Below are 13,927 nucleotides of genomic sequence, written 5' to 3'. Positions count from 1 at the left end.
CTTAAGTTATGGGTTCTTTACATTGCTAGGCATTTAGGCATTTTTCTGTTGTTTGCTCAGATGGAAATGACAAGGAGGCACCTTCACACAATACAATTTAATGGAGAGTTCTTTTCCCCTCCGACGTGGGTGAGCCTTAACTGCACTCTGTCTCTGTGGTTATACGCTCCTCCAATCTCCACCATGCAATGGCTCACTGAACTTTGCATATATCAGGAAGTGCCTGACCTAAACTACCTCTGTTGTGTGCTAGAGAGACAGATAAGAGTGTAACTGGCTGCAGCTGCTAACACTCTTCGCGTCTTGGACCATAGCATCGACCAAATTAATAATCTGATTCAGGGCAGCCGCGATGTGTAATGTCTCTGGCCACCTTTGGCTCTCGTCATGTGTGACGGGGACTCAATGTTTTTCTCCCTCTGGTGTAAGCAATCATAGCAGGGTGCATCACTGCACTGTGTCCATTTGTGAACGCTATACTTTGCGGGATGTTTGTTAGAAAACAAATCTCACCTAGTGTTGCAACTTTGAGTAACATAACTAACCCTGTTGTGGCTGTGAGAGGTTGGGTTGCATTATTCTCCAACAGGAAATAATACAACTTTTAGTGGCTTAACTCAAAGTGGAAGGGGCTCACATGAGAATATTTCTCCCTAACTGGTCTTCTCAAAAGAGAGAGGGTTTAATCACCGTGACATGATGTCAGCTGCTGCATCTTTTACAAAGGCCTTTCCATGTCTACCTCCCATGGGCTGGTCTTCTTTTTGTAGAGGTGGCAGAGAAGGCCGAGAAAGGACATCCCAGCTTTTTAGCTGACGCCCCGCAGTTGCCCGCTCGTCCCTTAACACAGTTTCACGGTGAGTTGTGGAGCAACTGTGTGTTAACAGAATGGATGGACAGGACACTGAGACTGGGCTGTCTCTTCAGTTCCTCAATTTATGGGCATCAAGGAGGTGAATCTATCCTCCTAGGAAGAGGGAGATTTCCTATCGGCGGAGAGCTGGGACCTGTTACAGAAGCAGGAAGCGGCTGTCTTCCTAACAGGGTCTGTGTCTCCTCTCAACAATGGGGACTGCCATTGATGTTCGAGGCCTTGGTGAGGGATCTCCTTGAACCATAGTTCTATAAGCACAGACAGAGCTCTCTACCTAGGGGCCCTGTTGCTCCTATGCCATTTGCTGAAGAGGGTGTAGGATAGCAGACTGTGTGCTGCCTTATATTCTGTGGTGTCTCCACATATTCAGGTTGGCACGTCATAACTTGCCGGCTCAGTTTCTGTAAAGTTCAATGGGTGAATGTGTGCTCGGGATTGGAGGAGAAAATTACCCATAAAGTACAGTACAGGGATTCCTTTAAATGTAACCTACAATTCTAAATAACTGTCTGTATGTCTTTTCCTGAGAATCATCATGCTTTTGAATCACCTTAAATATCACTAGAAAGGGAGATGGGAACTATCTAAAAAGAATCTGAGAGCAATACATAAGAGAGGAGCGAGAGTGATAGATAATGACATTGAAAGGAACAAATGTTTGCACAGCACAAACAAACAATAATAGAGCAAGATAATGATAGGGGGAAAGGAGAGGGAAGTACTAAGGCAGAGAGGAGCGATGATAAGATGAGTGGAAGCACAAGCATAAGGGTTTACATGCTCACATATCAGTGTAGTTATCTTGGGTGACATTTATCATTTCCACCTCGCCTTGTTGGTTGCTCCGCATCGTCTTGGGAGAACTCCATCATCCCCCTACCACCCTCCTCTGTCTGTCTCTCTACCCCTGCTCCAATCCATCCATCCATGTACTGGAGTCTGCTGGAGTAATTTGGATGCTGAAAGGAGGTTGGGAGGGAGGAGGTTGAAAGGAGGTTGGAGATAGGGAAAAAGAGCAGACATCCACAACCAGGGCCAGGTCTTCAACTTTCCTGAGCAGTGGAGAAGGGGCCACCACCATGAGTTCTGTGTTATTACTGTTGAGTTTGAGTCATTTTTTGGTCATCCATGATTTGAGTTCCTGCAGGAAGTTGACAAATTGTGTGGGTGGGAGCTGGGAGAAGATGTTTGTGCTGATATAAATTTGAGGGTCATCAGCCTAGCAGTGGAAGTTGAGTTCATTTTTATGGATAGTAGGACCTAGGGGCAGCATGTAAATGGTGAACAGCAGAGGACAAAGCACAGAGCCCTGGGGTACACCATGTATGACGGGTGCTGGATCAGAGTTAGAGCCACTTAGGGTGATGAATTGTTGCCGGTCTGTGAAGTAGGACCGGAACCAGGATAGTGCTGTGCCACTGAGGAAGATGAGCTCAGAAAGGCGGTGGAGAAGGATCATCTGGGAATCTGTATCAAAAGCTGCAGAAAAGTCAAGGATGAGAATGGTGATGAGGCCATTGTCGGCCGCACACAGAAGGTCATTAGTGATTTTGATAAGGGTGGTCACAGTGCTATGGTGGGTTTTAAAACAAGACTGGAAGGGTTTGAAGAGCTCATGGTGGGACATGTGATGTTGAAGCCGGGCAGCCACTACTCTTTCTAGGATTTTGCTGAGGAAAGGGAGGTTGAAGATTACACGGTAGTCACAATCAGTGGGTGAGTGCATTTATGATGTTTTCCACTGGATAGCAGAGGATGGGAAGATAGGCCTTCCCACATTGATTTCCATTTTCCCTCCATCTGTTACAACAATGTTTTATTGAATTAAGCATACCTTGTCTCCAATCAAGCCATATCAAGCCCTATCATATAGGTAAGAAGGGCTTTTACATTCTGTGAAACACTGTAGGATGTGTGACAGACACCTTTTGGCTTGAACATAGCTGAGTAGGAAACCTTCTGGACCCATATTGACAAGGTTTTCTAACAAAGATGAAACCAGTTCACCTCTCTAAGTCACAGGAGCATCTCTACTGCCACACAACCTGACCAGTCATCTTTGATCACTTCCTATATTTTTAGAGGTTGTATGACTCACTTCTCCTGCTTCGTTTTCTGTTTTTTGTCATGCATCCACCCACGGCCTTCACTAGGATGTCTCTCATCTGGTATTCTCTCTTTTTTACAGCCTCCCCCAACACAATTTCCTCCTCTATTTATACCATTCATACTTAATGTCTGTTTCTCCCTCTCTTTCTTCCTGTGGTTGCCACGGCCTTTGTTCTTGTTCCAATCTGTATTTTGTGTGAGAGAAAAAGAGTTGCTGCTATTTATTTTTCTCTGCTGACCACTGTAAGAGCAGCATCTGATTGGATAATTGAGACATTAATGTGGCAAAATATGTAAACAATGCCGCTAAAAACCCTGGGCTGGACAGGCACCAACATTTACAGTATGTTTGAATAATTGTGCGGAGTAGTCATCAGAACTTACAGTATGTTTATCTCCCTGTCTCCCTCTTTCTGTCTACTCATGTCTTTTCTGCTCAGATCTGGAGGTAAAAAGCTGATTCAGGCAGACGGCATTTAGCGGTGCAACTTATCCCCAGCAGCAGCTTATTAATGCAATCCTTGCCAACATGACTATAAATGACACACTTAGCTTCGGTAGCCTGGTCTTGGATTTCTTTCAGCTTCCTTTCTCCCCTAAGTCCAACACAAACTCTTAATGGGTAATGGGACTGTCACCATATTTTATGCATTAATGACCCACTTAGCTATTTACCTTTTACTGTTGCAAATTCTACCCTTGTTCACACATGCATGCATTCTTTCAGAACAGATTACTATCACACAAATTGCATTAGCAAGGTTGAATGAAAAAAAAGTCTAAAACACAAATGTCTGAAAATCTGAATTAAAAAATACATTTTTTATGCAAATACTTCAGTTCTCGAAGGGAATTACCGTGCATAATCGACAGCTAAAATCAGTTTAAACTAATCTGTTCTTTTAAAAAAATATCAAGGTTTTGTTTGATAAAAATCCTTAGAAAAACAAAAACCATGAGCATTACATCAGCGCTCCAGAAAAGCAGTTTTATCACATTTGCCTTCTTGATCAGCACATCCTGGTGCTGTTTGATGATTTCTCCTCACAAATATACTGCTTGGAATTTGGGACTTCAGCCTTAAAGTTGATCTGTTACATAACATCTTTAGGTTCAAACTTACTGTATACAAGAACATGTTTACATGCTTTAATGTTCCAAAAACCCTTTATTTTTCTCATACTGCCCATTGCTGCACCTTTCTCTTCATACTCCATAGGGATCGATTCCCTATCGAGTATGTTGATGTCCTCAATTTTTTAAATAGCGTTGTTTGGCTTCATTATTAATTTTGTCAGAATACGGTATAGACAACTTTTTTTTGTCACGGTCCATAACTCTTTTTCTATCTATTAAATTCTATCTATTTTATCCTCGGTGACGGCTACACTCATATTGTGAAGCCTTTGCAACACTGCTAAAATGGCCTCCGCTACCCACAATGCACCGTTCTACGACGTTGTCGCCCGAACGCTATAAGTTAGTTGGCAGTGCACAGTAATGACAGCACTTTCTACAGTCAAACATCTCAATTAAAGGCTTCTGAACCAAAAACTACTTTTGACCCAAAATTGAGGGAAAATTAACATCAGTGGGAGCCAAAATTACATCTTTCACTGCTGTTAGCATGTGTTTATATGCAACAATGTTAACACGTCACTTAAAAAAAAGAAAACACTACAGTCCTGCCTACCTGAAGCAGATGCCCAATCTCAGAATGCTGGAGAAGGCTCGATGTTATGTGACACTGAGCCGAGAGTAGAAAAAAACAGTTGGAAATCTGAATGTTTTAGCTCACAAGGATTTCTCTGAAATATGTTTACCTCATTATTTGAAGCACTGGTCACATTAAACATGAAAATCCAACATTATAACATTAATGCTATGACAGGAAATACCGAAAAGCATAATAGTTCACTTTAAAATGTTTAAATAGCCTTTCATTTTCACTGAGTCATTTTTATTATGGATATCACTTTCAAATAAAATCCTTTATCTAATATAAAATGTATAAGGCTCAATAAATTGTATCAGCATGCAGTGTTATTTTCAGGCAGCTGTGGCAGATTTACTATCCTGTTGTACAACTCTGTTTCATTAAGACTTAATTCCTCACTATTACAGCTTTCTTGCGCCAGCACAAAATACTTTAATTTGCATAACAAGTGTTGGATCAGGTTTTATCAGGTTATGTTTGGGATAATTATGGCACCAGATTTTATGCTAGCCAGCTACAGTACAGAGCACTGAAAAGACACAAATAACTGCTCTCAGGTAGACAGACTGTAGCTGGAAGGAGAGCACAGTCCCTGTGAGACTGGATCGGTCCAACCCTCGGCTGCAAGCTCATTAGACCCCTGCTAGTTACTCGTTGAGGGCCATCACCTAGCAACTAGCCTTCCTACTGTTGAAGAGCCTCAGATGAATGAAAGGGTGGCAGAGTGAAAAAGAAATAACAGTCTAATATTTATTTTTAAATGAGCTTTTGTTCACGATACTGGTGCTTGCTCCTAATCACAACGCAAGGTATTATGACTGAGAGGTGTAAGGAATTTGATTAGCCAAGGAAGTTTCAGGAGGCAATACAGGATTATTTCTGAGTGCAAACAGGCCATCTCTGAAACGGCTGCTCACATGTTTTCTCCATCTCGGTTGCACAGATGGTAAATATAGCTTGGTGTAGGAAGGTTTGGCAAGAGACCTTTAGTTGCCTGCTAGGAGGAGAGCATAGCTGAACATACCTACTAACTGTGGGCGACTGTCAATTTTAACAAAGATGATGGGGAGTGCTGGAATGTCTTATTTTAACACTGGTCAAGAAATAAAAAATTAATACGTGTTCCCTATTTGCAACAGTTTGTGCTAAAAAAAAGAGTTTGGCCATCACTTCCTACCATTTTAGAATAATATTTGATATGTAGTCTAGTCCAGTTCTTTGTTTCCCATCATTTGTGTTGTGGTTTGGGGTTTTTGTTGGGTTTGTTTTCCCTTTCTGCCCCCTTTGGGAAAGTCTCAGTGTTTCCAGGTCCTGGGGTGCTGTGTGCTGTGTCCTTTTCCCGTCCCCCGGTAAGCGTCTGTGTGTTCATTTCCCTTTTTTATTGTGAAGTCGGTTTCCCTTTTCTAGTTTTGTCTGTCTTGTCTAGCTTCACTTGTTTGGTCTGATTGCCTGCCCCGCCCTAATGTGATTCACCTGATGTCTCACCTGTTTCCTATTACCTAATTACCTCTTGTATTTAACCCCAGGTTTCCTCTGCTTCTTTTTGGGATCATTGTTGTTTTGTCACCTGCTGTCCTGTGTTTGCAACGTTCCTGATCCCTCGTGAGTTTTTTTCCCCAGTGTTGTTTTTTATTGTTTTTCCCCTCTTGCCCTGCTCCTGTGCCTATCTTTTGGACTTTTGGAATTTGGATTTTACCCTGGTTTTTTGTGCTCCTTCTTGGATCGTTTTTTTTTACCAGACGTAATAAAACCTTGTGTATCTGCCCTGCCTTCCTTCGTATCTCTGCTTTTGGGCCCTTTCCCCCTCATCATCCCGTCACGGGAAGGACCAACCAGAAAACCCCCCGCAAAATACTTCTTCGCCCGCTCCTCCACCCCCCCTGGACCCTTTGGCGGACCTCATGGCCCCCGAAATTCCGCCGCTTTCCCCCCATGGGGGAAGATCCCAGGGACCCCTTTCCCACTTCATTTTTGGGGGGCGGGGGGAGGGTTTTGGAAACGGGAAGTTTGGTCCCCCCCCAGCCTCCCCGGGACGAACCCCCGGGGGGTTTTTGGGCCACTGTTTAAGTCCCCCCCGGTGGCGGCGGCCCCCAGCACCCTTCGGGGGGTTTGGACGGGCTGGAGTAGCCTTTGGCCCGGGTTTTGTCGGAGCGGGGGAAAACCACGGACGTGGGGCGCCGATTACACTTTTCCCTGAAAACCTTTGACAAGCAACCCCCGGGCTTTTTTAAGCCCCCGGCAGAAAGACCCTACTGGGGGAAAGGGTTTACCACTGGAAGCTACCCTTCAGGTCCCTCTTACCCCCCCCACGACCCGGGGCCCTGTTTTCCCCTGACCCCCGTTTGCCCCTCCGCCCCGGGGAAGTCCCCAGCCGCCACTTCCGCCGTTAAGGGGGATCCCAGCCCCGGCCCCCGCCATTGAGGGGGATCCCCGCCCCGGTTCCCCCCGTCGGACGGACCCCACCCGCCGACTGCCGCCGGGCCGCGGGCCCCCAGCCCCCGGGCCCCCCGCCAATGCCCCCGGACCCCCCCCCGGCGCCGGGGAAAGCCTTGAAACCCAGGGATTTTTCCATGATCAGCCCTCCCGGGGGCCCCCACCCGGACCCAACCCCGGCCCCCGGGCAAGACTGCTCCCGGGAGTGTTCACTGATCTTTCCTCCCTGGGAACTACTCCGATTTCCGCCACCAGAGCCCCAGCCGATGACTCCCGCCCCCGGGGGACCCCCAGCTAAACTGCCGCTGACACCGTTTTCCCAAAGAAAAGCCGGAAAATCCCGCCGATGGGGGACCCCCCCCCCGGGCCCCCGCCGATGAGGCGGCCCCTCAGCCCCCGTCTCCCGCCGTGAAGCGGACCCACACCCCTCCACTGTTTCCGCCGACGCGGACCCCCCCACCCGGGCCCCCGGGAAAAGACTGCTCCCGGGGAGTTTCCCTGATCAAGTCCCCCCTGGGAGCAAACCCCCGGCCCCCTCATCCGGTGCCCCGCCGCCGGGGAACCCCCATTCGGCTCCAGCAAGCCCGGCCCCCGGGGGAGTGTTTCTCCCCCCGCGGCCCTCTTCGGGTGAGCCCTCCGCGACCCTTTTCCGTGCCCCCCCCCCGGGGGGCTTTTTTCCTTTCCCCTAGGGGCCCCCCCCGGGGTTTCCCCCCGTGCCCTATCCCGCCCCCCCCTGTGGGCTTCCTCGTCCCCCTAGTGCCCCCCCAAGGGGGTTTTTGGGGGGTATCCCCGCTCGTCCCTTTCCCTTGCCCCTTCCTAGTCCCCTTTTCCCTTTTTGTCCTTTTTCTGCCCCTGGGGTTTGGGGGTTTCCCGTCCTCTTTGTCTCTGTCCCTCTCTCCCTTTTTTTTTTGGGTCTCTCTTCTCTCCTGTCAGTGTTTTCCCCGTTTTTTTCCTTGTTTTTGTCCCCCTCTGGGTCAAAGCCCGGTCTCAGTTCTTTTCCCCTGTTTTTTTTCTTTTTTTCTTTCCCCCCTTTTGCCACCGCGTCCTGTGTGTTTTCTCCTGTTTTGTCCAGCTCACCTTCTCTCCCCAACCCGCTTTTGGCCTTTTTGGTCCCTCTCTGTTCCCCCCTTTGCCTTTTGCTCTTGTGCCCCTTGGGCGGGTTTCTCCCCTCGTTTTTTTGGGGCCCGGGTGTCTTCGGGGGTAACCACCTTTCTTTTTGTTTGGATCTCTCTCCCGGGCCTGCCCTTATCTTTTTTCCTTGCTTTCTGTCCCCCCCCTTTGCCCTCGCTCTTTTCCCTGTCCTGGTATCGTGTCCCCCTTTGCCTTCCCTCCCCCTTTGCCCAGTCTCTTTTGTTTGGGTTTATTTTCGCTCGGCCCTTTTGCTTCGTTTTTGCATGGTTGTCTCTCCCTTTTTTTGTGCCGGTTTCCCCTCTCTGGGTTTCAGGGCTTTTTTTTTTTTTGTCTTAGGGGGGGCTCCCCCCGTTTTTTTTCCATTTTTTGTCTGTCCGCTTAACCTCTGTGTTTTTCCCCCTCTTTTTCCTTTCCATGCTCCCCTTTTTCTGTCCCTCTCCTTCAATCCCTCGGGTTTTTTCCTTTTTTCCCCCCCCCTCCTTTTTCTCTTCTCTGTTGTTCCCCGTGTCCTTTTTTTCTTCTCTGTGCACCCCTTGCTCTTTGTCTTTTTTTTTTTCGCCTTTTCTCTCCCTTTCTGGGTTGTCTCCTGTTTTTTTCCCCTCGGTTTTTTCCTCCCCCCTCCTATTTTTCCCTTTTTTTTCCTTTTGGTCCCCCTTTTTTGCCACCTGTCTCCCTCCTTTTTTCCCCGGGCTTTTTCCTTGGGCCCCCTGTCCCGTGCTCCCTTTTCCCCGTTTTTTCTCTTTCTTTTCCCCCGTTTCCTTTAGCCCCCGCCCCGCCTTTCCCCTTTTTTCCTTCTCACCCTCTCCTTTGCTCCCTCCTTCCCCATCCCCTCTCGTTTCCTCCTTCCAGTCCCTCTCTTGCTCCCTCCTTCCAGTCATTCCCTCCTTCCAGTCCCTCTCTCGCTCCCTCCTCTCAGTCCCTCTCTCGCTCCCTCCTTCCAGTCCCTCTCTCGCTCCCTCCTCCTCGATCCCTCTCTCGCTTCCTCGTTGGTTCCCTGCCTTGTTCCCTGTTCTGGTTCCTTCGGTCTGTGCCCCCCGTACTTGTATTTCCCTTACTCCTTGGTCCTGTCTCTAGTGCTCCTTGTGTTCTTGGTTCCCGGTTTGATACCTTTGTTCCCCTGCATTTCTCTTCCCTGTGCTCCCTTGTTTCTTGCTCTGGCTCCTTTGTGCCTTTGTTTCCCTGTGCTCCTTGGTCCCGTCTCTCGCCCTCCTCTTTGCCTTATTTTCTGGCCTCCTTGCCTCCTCCTCTTGCCTCCTCCTCTTTTGTCCCATGTGCCTCCGTTCCCTGGTCCTTTGCTCCCCATGTTCTTCTGTCCTTAGTGCCTTTTGCCCCCGCTTCCCTGTGTCCTAGGTCCCCTGGCCCTTGGTCCCCCTCTCTCCAGTCTGTGGTTCGCCCTCTCCGGGTTGTTTTCTGTTCCGTTTTGGGGTTTTTATTTGACATCTGGAATCTGTCTTTGGGGGGGGGTACTGTTGTGGTTTGGGGTTTTTGTTGGGTTTGTTTTCCCGTTTCTGCCTCCTTGTGAATGTCTCAGTGTTTTCCCAGGTCCTGTGTGCTGTGTCCTGTTCCGTCCCCCGGTAAGCGTCTGTGTGTTTCACTTCCTGTTTTATTGTGAAGTCGGCTTCCTGTCTAGTCTTGTCTTGTCTTGTCTAGCTTCACTTTGTTTGTCTGATTGCCCTGCCCCGCCCTAATGTGATTCACCTGATGTCTCACCTGTTCCTCATTACCTAATTACCTCTTGTATTTAACCCCAGTGTTTCCTCTGCTTCTTGTTGGATCATTGTTGTTTTGTCAGCCTGCCTGTTCCATGTGTCTGCAACCTTCCTGATCACCTCGTGAGTTTTTGCCCCCAGTGTTGTTTTCTATTGTTTTTCCATCTTGCCCTGCTCCTGTGCCTATCTTTTGGACTTTTGGAATTTGGATTTTACCCCTGGTCTTTGTGCTCCTTCTTGGATCGTTTTTTGTTACCAGACTGTAATAAAGCCTTGTGTATCTGCTCCTGCCTGCCTTCGTATCTCTGCATTTGGGTCCTCCCCTCATCATCCCGTCACAATTTTGTATAATAATGGGTGAAAAGTGGCACTTCATCATCAACATCATTGTTGTTTTTAAATAACAGTGGATCAAATTACAGTGTAATGTGAAACGGGTTTGTTTTAGTGATGAAACTGCAAATAATTATTATCAACATCTTTGAGGGTCCCTCTCAGCTCTACGGAACATTTTAGTGTCTTACTGCTCATTGTTTGGGATCACCTTTACTGTTTGACTTAGTCTCATCATTGTTGTCTAAATTTGTGCGTACTTTTCATGTTTTGAGCGGAGCTAGTCTGGAACGCACAATGAATTTCAGTGTGAACTGATAATGAAATTGTATTGTATTGTGACATCAACCAAGTTGCGTCTGTCTTTGATAAACCCACTGTAAGCTACTTGCCCAGAAACATATGGCAGATATGTTCAGAGTTAATGACTAGCTGGTGAACATAGTGGAGCATTTAGCTGCTAAAGAGAAAGGTAATTCTTTTTAGGAGATGGCTGAGACCAAAACAGAGTTAAAAGGAGAGTGAATACTCGGCTACTATTCCTCAGGTGCATTGTGTTTCTGCTCAATGTGTCAACACGTAACTGTTTGTTAGAAAGTCAATCGAGTGTGTGCGTGCGTGCGTGCGTGCTTGCGTGCGTGATATTCACTAGAACATTAAAATTAATGCAACTTCCTGTTTCATGGGCCAAACAAACCCATGGTCCCCAGATGAGTGTGGACAATTTGAAGGCCGCCATGAGGAAAGGCAACATATGTGATCCAGGGAAAATACGATAACAACAAATAATAATCATGGATATATGAGAGTGATGAGTGAACAGTGAGTGAGGTTTATGGTGCATGAAGTGCACACCAAAACTTACACAGCCGCTCAGAGGACACACCACAAGGGAGGAATTACCAACCTTAATGTCAATACCCATAGTATCTGGCTCCAAATATATATAGTCTTTTTAGAAATGCCATGTTTTATTTAAAGTTGAGGTCTGTATTAATTGGTGCATTAGTTTTTAATACAGATTTAGAAAAAGTGCCTCGCATGTAGACACGATGTGGCAGTCTTTGACATGTCCTACTTTGGAAAGTTCTATCTCTCTTTTTCACAATTGATGATGAACATGCACACACATTTATGACCGCACATATACGCAGACAGATGAGAGAAAAGATTGACAGAATAAAGGGGGCAGATACATCAACAGGAGGACTAAACAAGATACCAACATTTAAACAAAACAGTCCACGCTTCTAAAAAAAATCTCAAATACAACTAATACTAAATGCCAGATTGTAGTTTTTTTTAAAGATTTTTTTGTAACTTTTCAAAATCAGTTAACCGACAGCTGTGCCTGCTCTTTGAAGTGACAGGTGCGTACGCGTGTGAAAATAGACAGAGCTCCAAATACTTATACTCCAAATACTCCAAATCCAAGTGAACCTATGGTTTTGAGTTTAGTCGTTCTTTTAGCCATGCTAGCGTTATGGCCAACATGAATTAGAACCTTATAGTAGAGACTGGTGATAATATTTAGGGCCTGTAACTGCAAACTCTACTTCTCTTAGTCTAAAAGCTCAACATGATATTATTAATAAAAGATAATCCTACAGAATTTCTGCCAAGATGGCTCCCTAGTGTAAACATTGCAGTGATGGCCTTCAAGGACTACAGTAAATATCAAAACTCTGTTTATCAACTATGCAGTATGTTGTGACAGGTACGTGTCACTGGAGGGCTATGATGGAGGGCCATGACACAGACTGGCACCGTGCAGATTTTAGATCCTGGAAGGGCAACTTGGGATTAATTTGTGATACATTTCCTTCCTTAAACTCCATTCTTGTGGCGGAAATTAGTACTTTTCTCATGATGATAAATCGTGGACTGCACAGGGGAAAATGGTCCTGCACATTTGGACATGGGATGGGTTCCTACAGTGTTCCTTTTGTTCTTTACTCAGAGCTAGCCGGGCCACCTTTTATTTTTTCCTGATCTTACTCTCTGAACTCCCTAATCTATCTCTTTCTTCCCCTCTTCGCTCCTCTCCTCGCTACTTCACCACCCTGTGTCTTTGTTCTTCCCTCTCACCAGCCGCACCATGGCTTTGTGGGTTTCTTCTCCTTCAGGCTTTTTCTCATCTTCTAAGTTTTTTCTCTCAGTCCTATTGTCTTTGTGGATCTTATCTGGCTCTTTCTCTGTCACTCCAATCTTCCCTTTATGCTAAATCGCCTATTGTCAGTGTCCAATTCCCCATTTTTAGACTTTTCTATTCTTCTCGCTTGCTTGCGTCAAACCAAAAACCAGCATGTCACTAGCAGCAGTAGCCTAATAGGTATGTGTGTGAGTTTTCCTGAGCATCTCAAGCACAGCCTGTGTGATTGTTTTCATCTGTGTGCATGTCAATAACATAAACAAGATTAGCATTTGTATTGATTTTCAGCTCCTCCCTATTTTACTGCCACAAATGAGGAATTGCAGAAAATTGAGTTTGAGGAGATTGAAAATTACAGCATTTCTGGACATGCATTTGTCTCCCAGAGATGTCTCATTCCAATTCTCTTGACGGGGAAGTCTCTAGACTTGCAATTTTTCTCTCACACAGCTTGGCAGCACGCTTTAGAGGGTGAAACTGGTGCTCGATCGTTTGCGTAATTATGAACCTTATTTATAATATATGAAAGTATGTAATATCCTGCCAGAGAGTTCTGTCTGTGTAAGTATGCATCCTCTGAGCCACACAGCTGAGAACCACAGTTAAGTGCCAGAGAAACAAATTGGTGGTTGCAAAACTCCCTCACCACACACACACAAAAACACACACAGAAAATTGTTCACTGATTAAATATAGCTGATTGGCCTTGCTCTTGGGCTTTGGGAGTTCAGCGAGCAAAGCGCTGCTTAAGAGAGGAAAGGAATTGGAGGACAGCCTGAAGAAAATATGAGCCTGTGCATCATACTAGCACATGCATGTATATGTGCAAGAATGTTTTATTCACATGTGACCATACACCCATTTCCATGACCACATTAACTGCTTTTGAGACAAGTTACACCCACACACATGCACACAAACATGTGCAGCACACTATCACGTAACCTGAACCCCTTTCCCCAAATATCTTCAACCCTGGCTTCCTTCCACATTGTTGAAAAAATATCTCCCAGAAAAGGCCTCTACCTGCCTACTCACAAGTACCAAGAAAGGCTAAACTTAGTCCTTTTTTTCTATTGACTCATCTTTATGTAATATTGATTTTATGGTGTGTTTGTTTGTGGGAGAAGGAGATAAGGTACATTTCTACTGAAAATATAACAAGAACATCATGTAGTTTTGTAGTAATGTTTTTTTGAAATATTTCAGATTTTAGTCAAATAAAATCTGATAATTTGAGTATTTTAAAAGCATGCAGATTAAGTATCTTATACCACACCACTTGCACAGCTGCAGGTGCAAGCGTAACATATATTGACTGACACTGTTCCTGTGTTTTCTCTTTGTGTGCAGTCGGGATGTGCTTCAGGAGGTGTTGGACACAGACCTGAGCAACAAAGCTTTCCCCTTCTCTACCCACAAGGTTGTCAACGCAGCAGGGCATCAAGTGAGAATACACACACACACAC

At 46.0% G+C, this 13,927-nt stretch overlaps 1 protein-coding gene across 1 annotated transcript in view; it reads left to right on the top strand.

Moving 5' to 3' along the window:
• Window positions 1-13,927, top strand: part of fam163ba (family with sequence similarity 163 member B, genome duplicate a) — a 69,342-nt gene that overhangs the window by 4,062 nt on the left and 51,353 nt on the right. The window lies entirely within an intron of this gene.

Source organism: Etheostoma spectabile, chromosome 16, assembly GCF_008692095.1.
Source record: "Etheostoma spectabile isolate EspeVRDwgs_2016 chromosome 16, UIUC_Espe_1.0, whole genome shotgun sequence".
Classification (NCBI taxonomy): Eukaryota; Metazoa; Chordata; class Actinopteri; order Perciformes; family Percidae; genus Etheostoma; species Etheostoma spectabile.
This window is presented reverse-complemented; position numbering and strand designations above follow the sequence as displayed.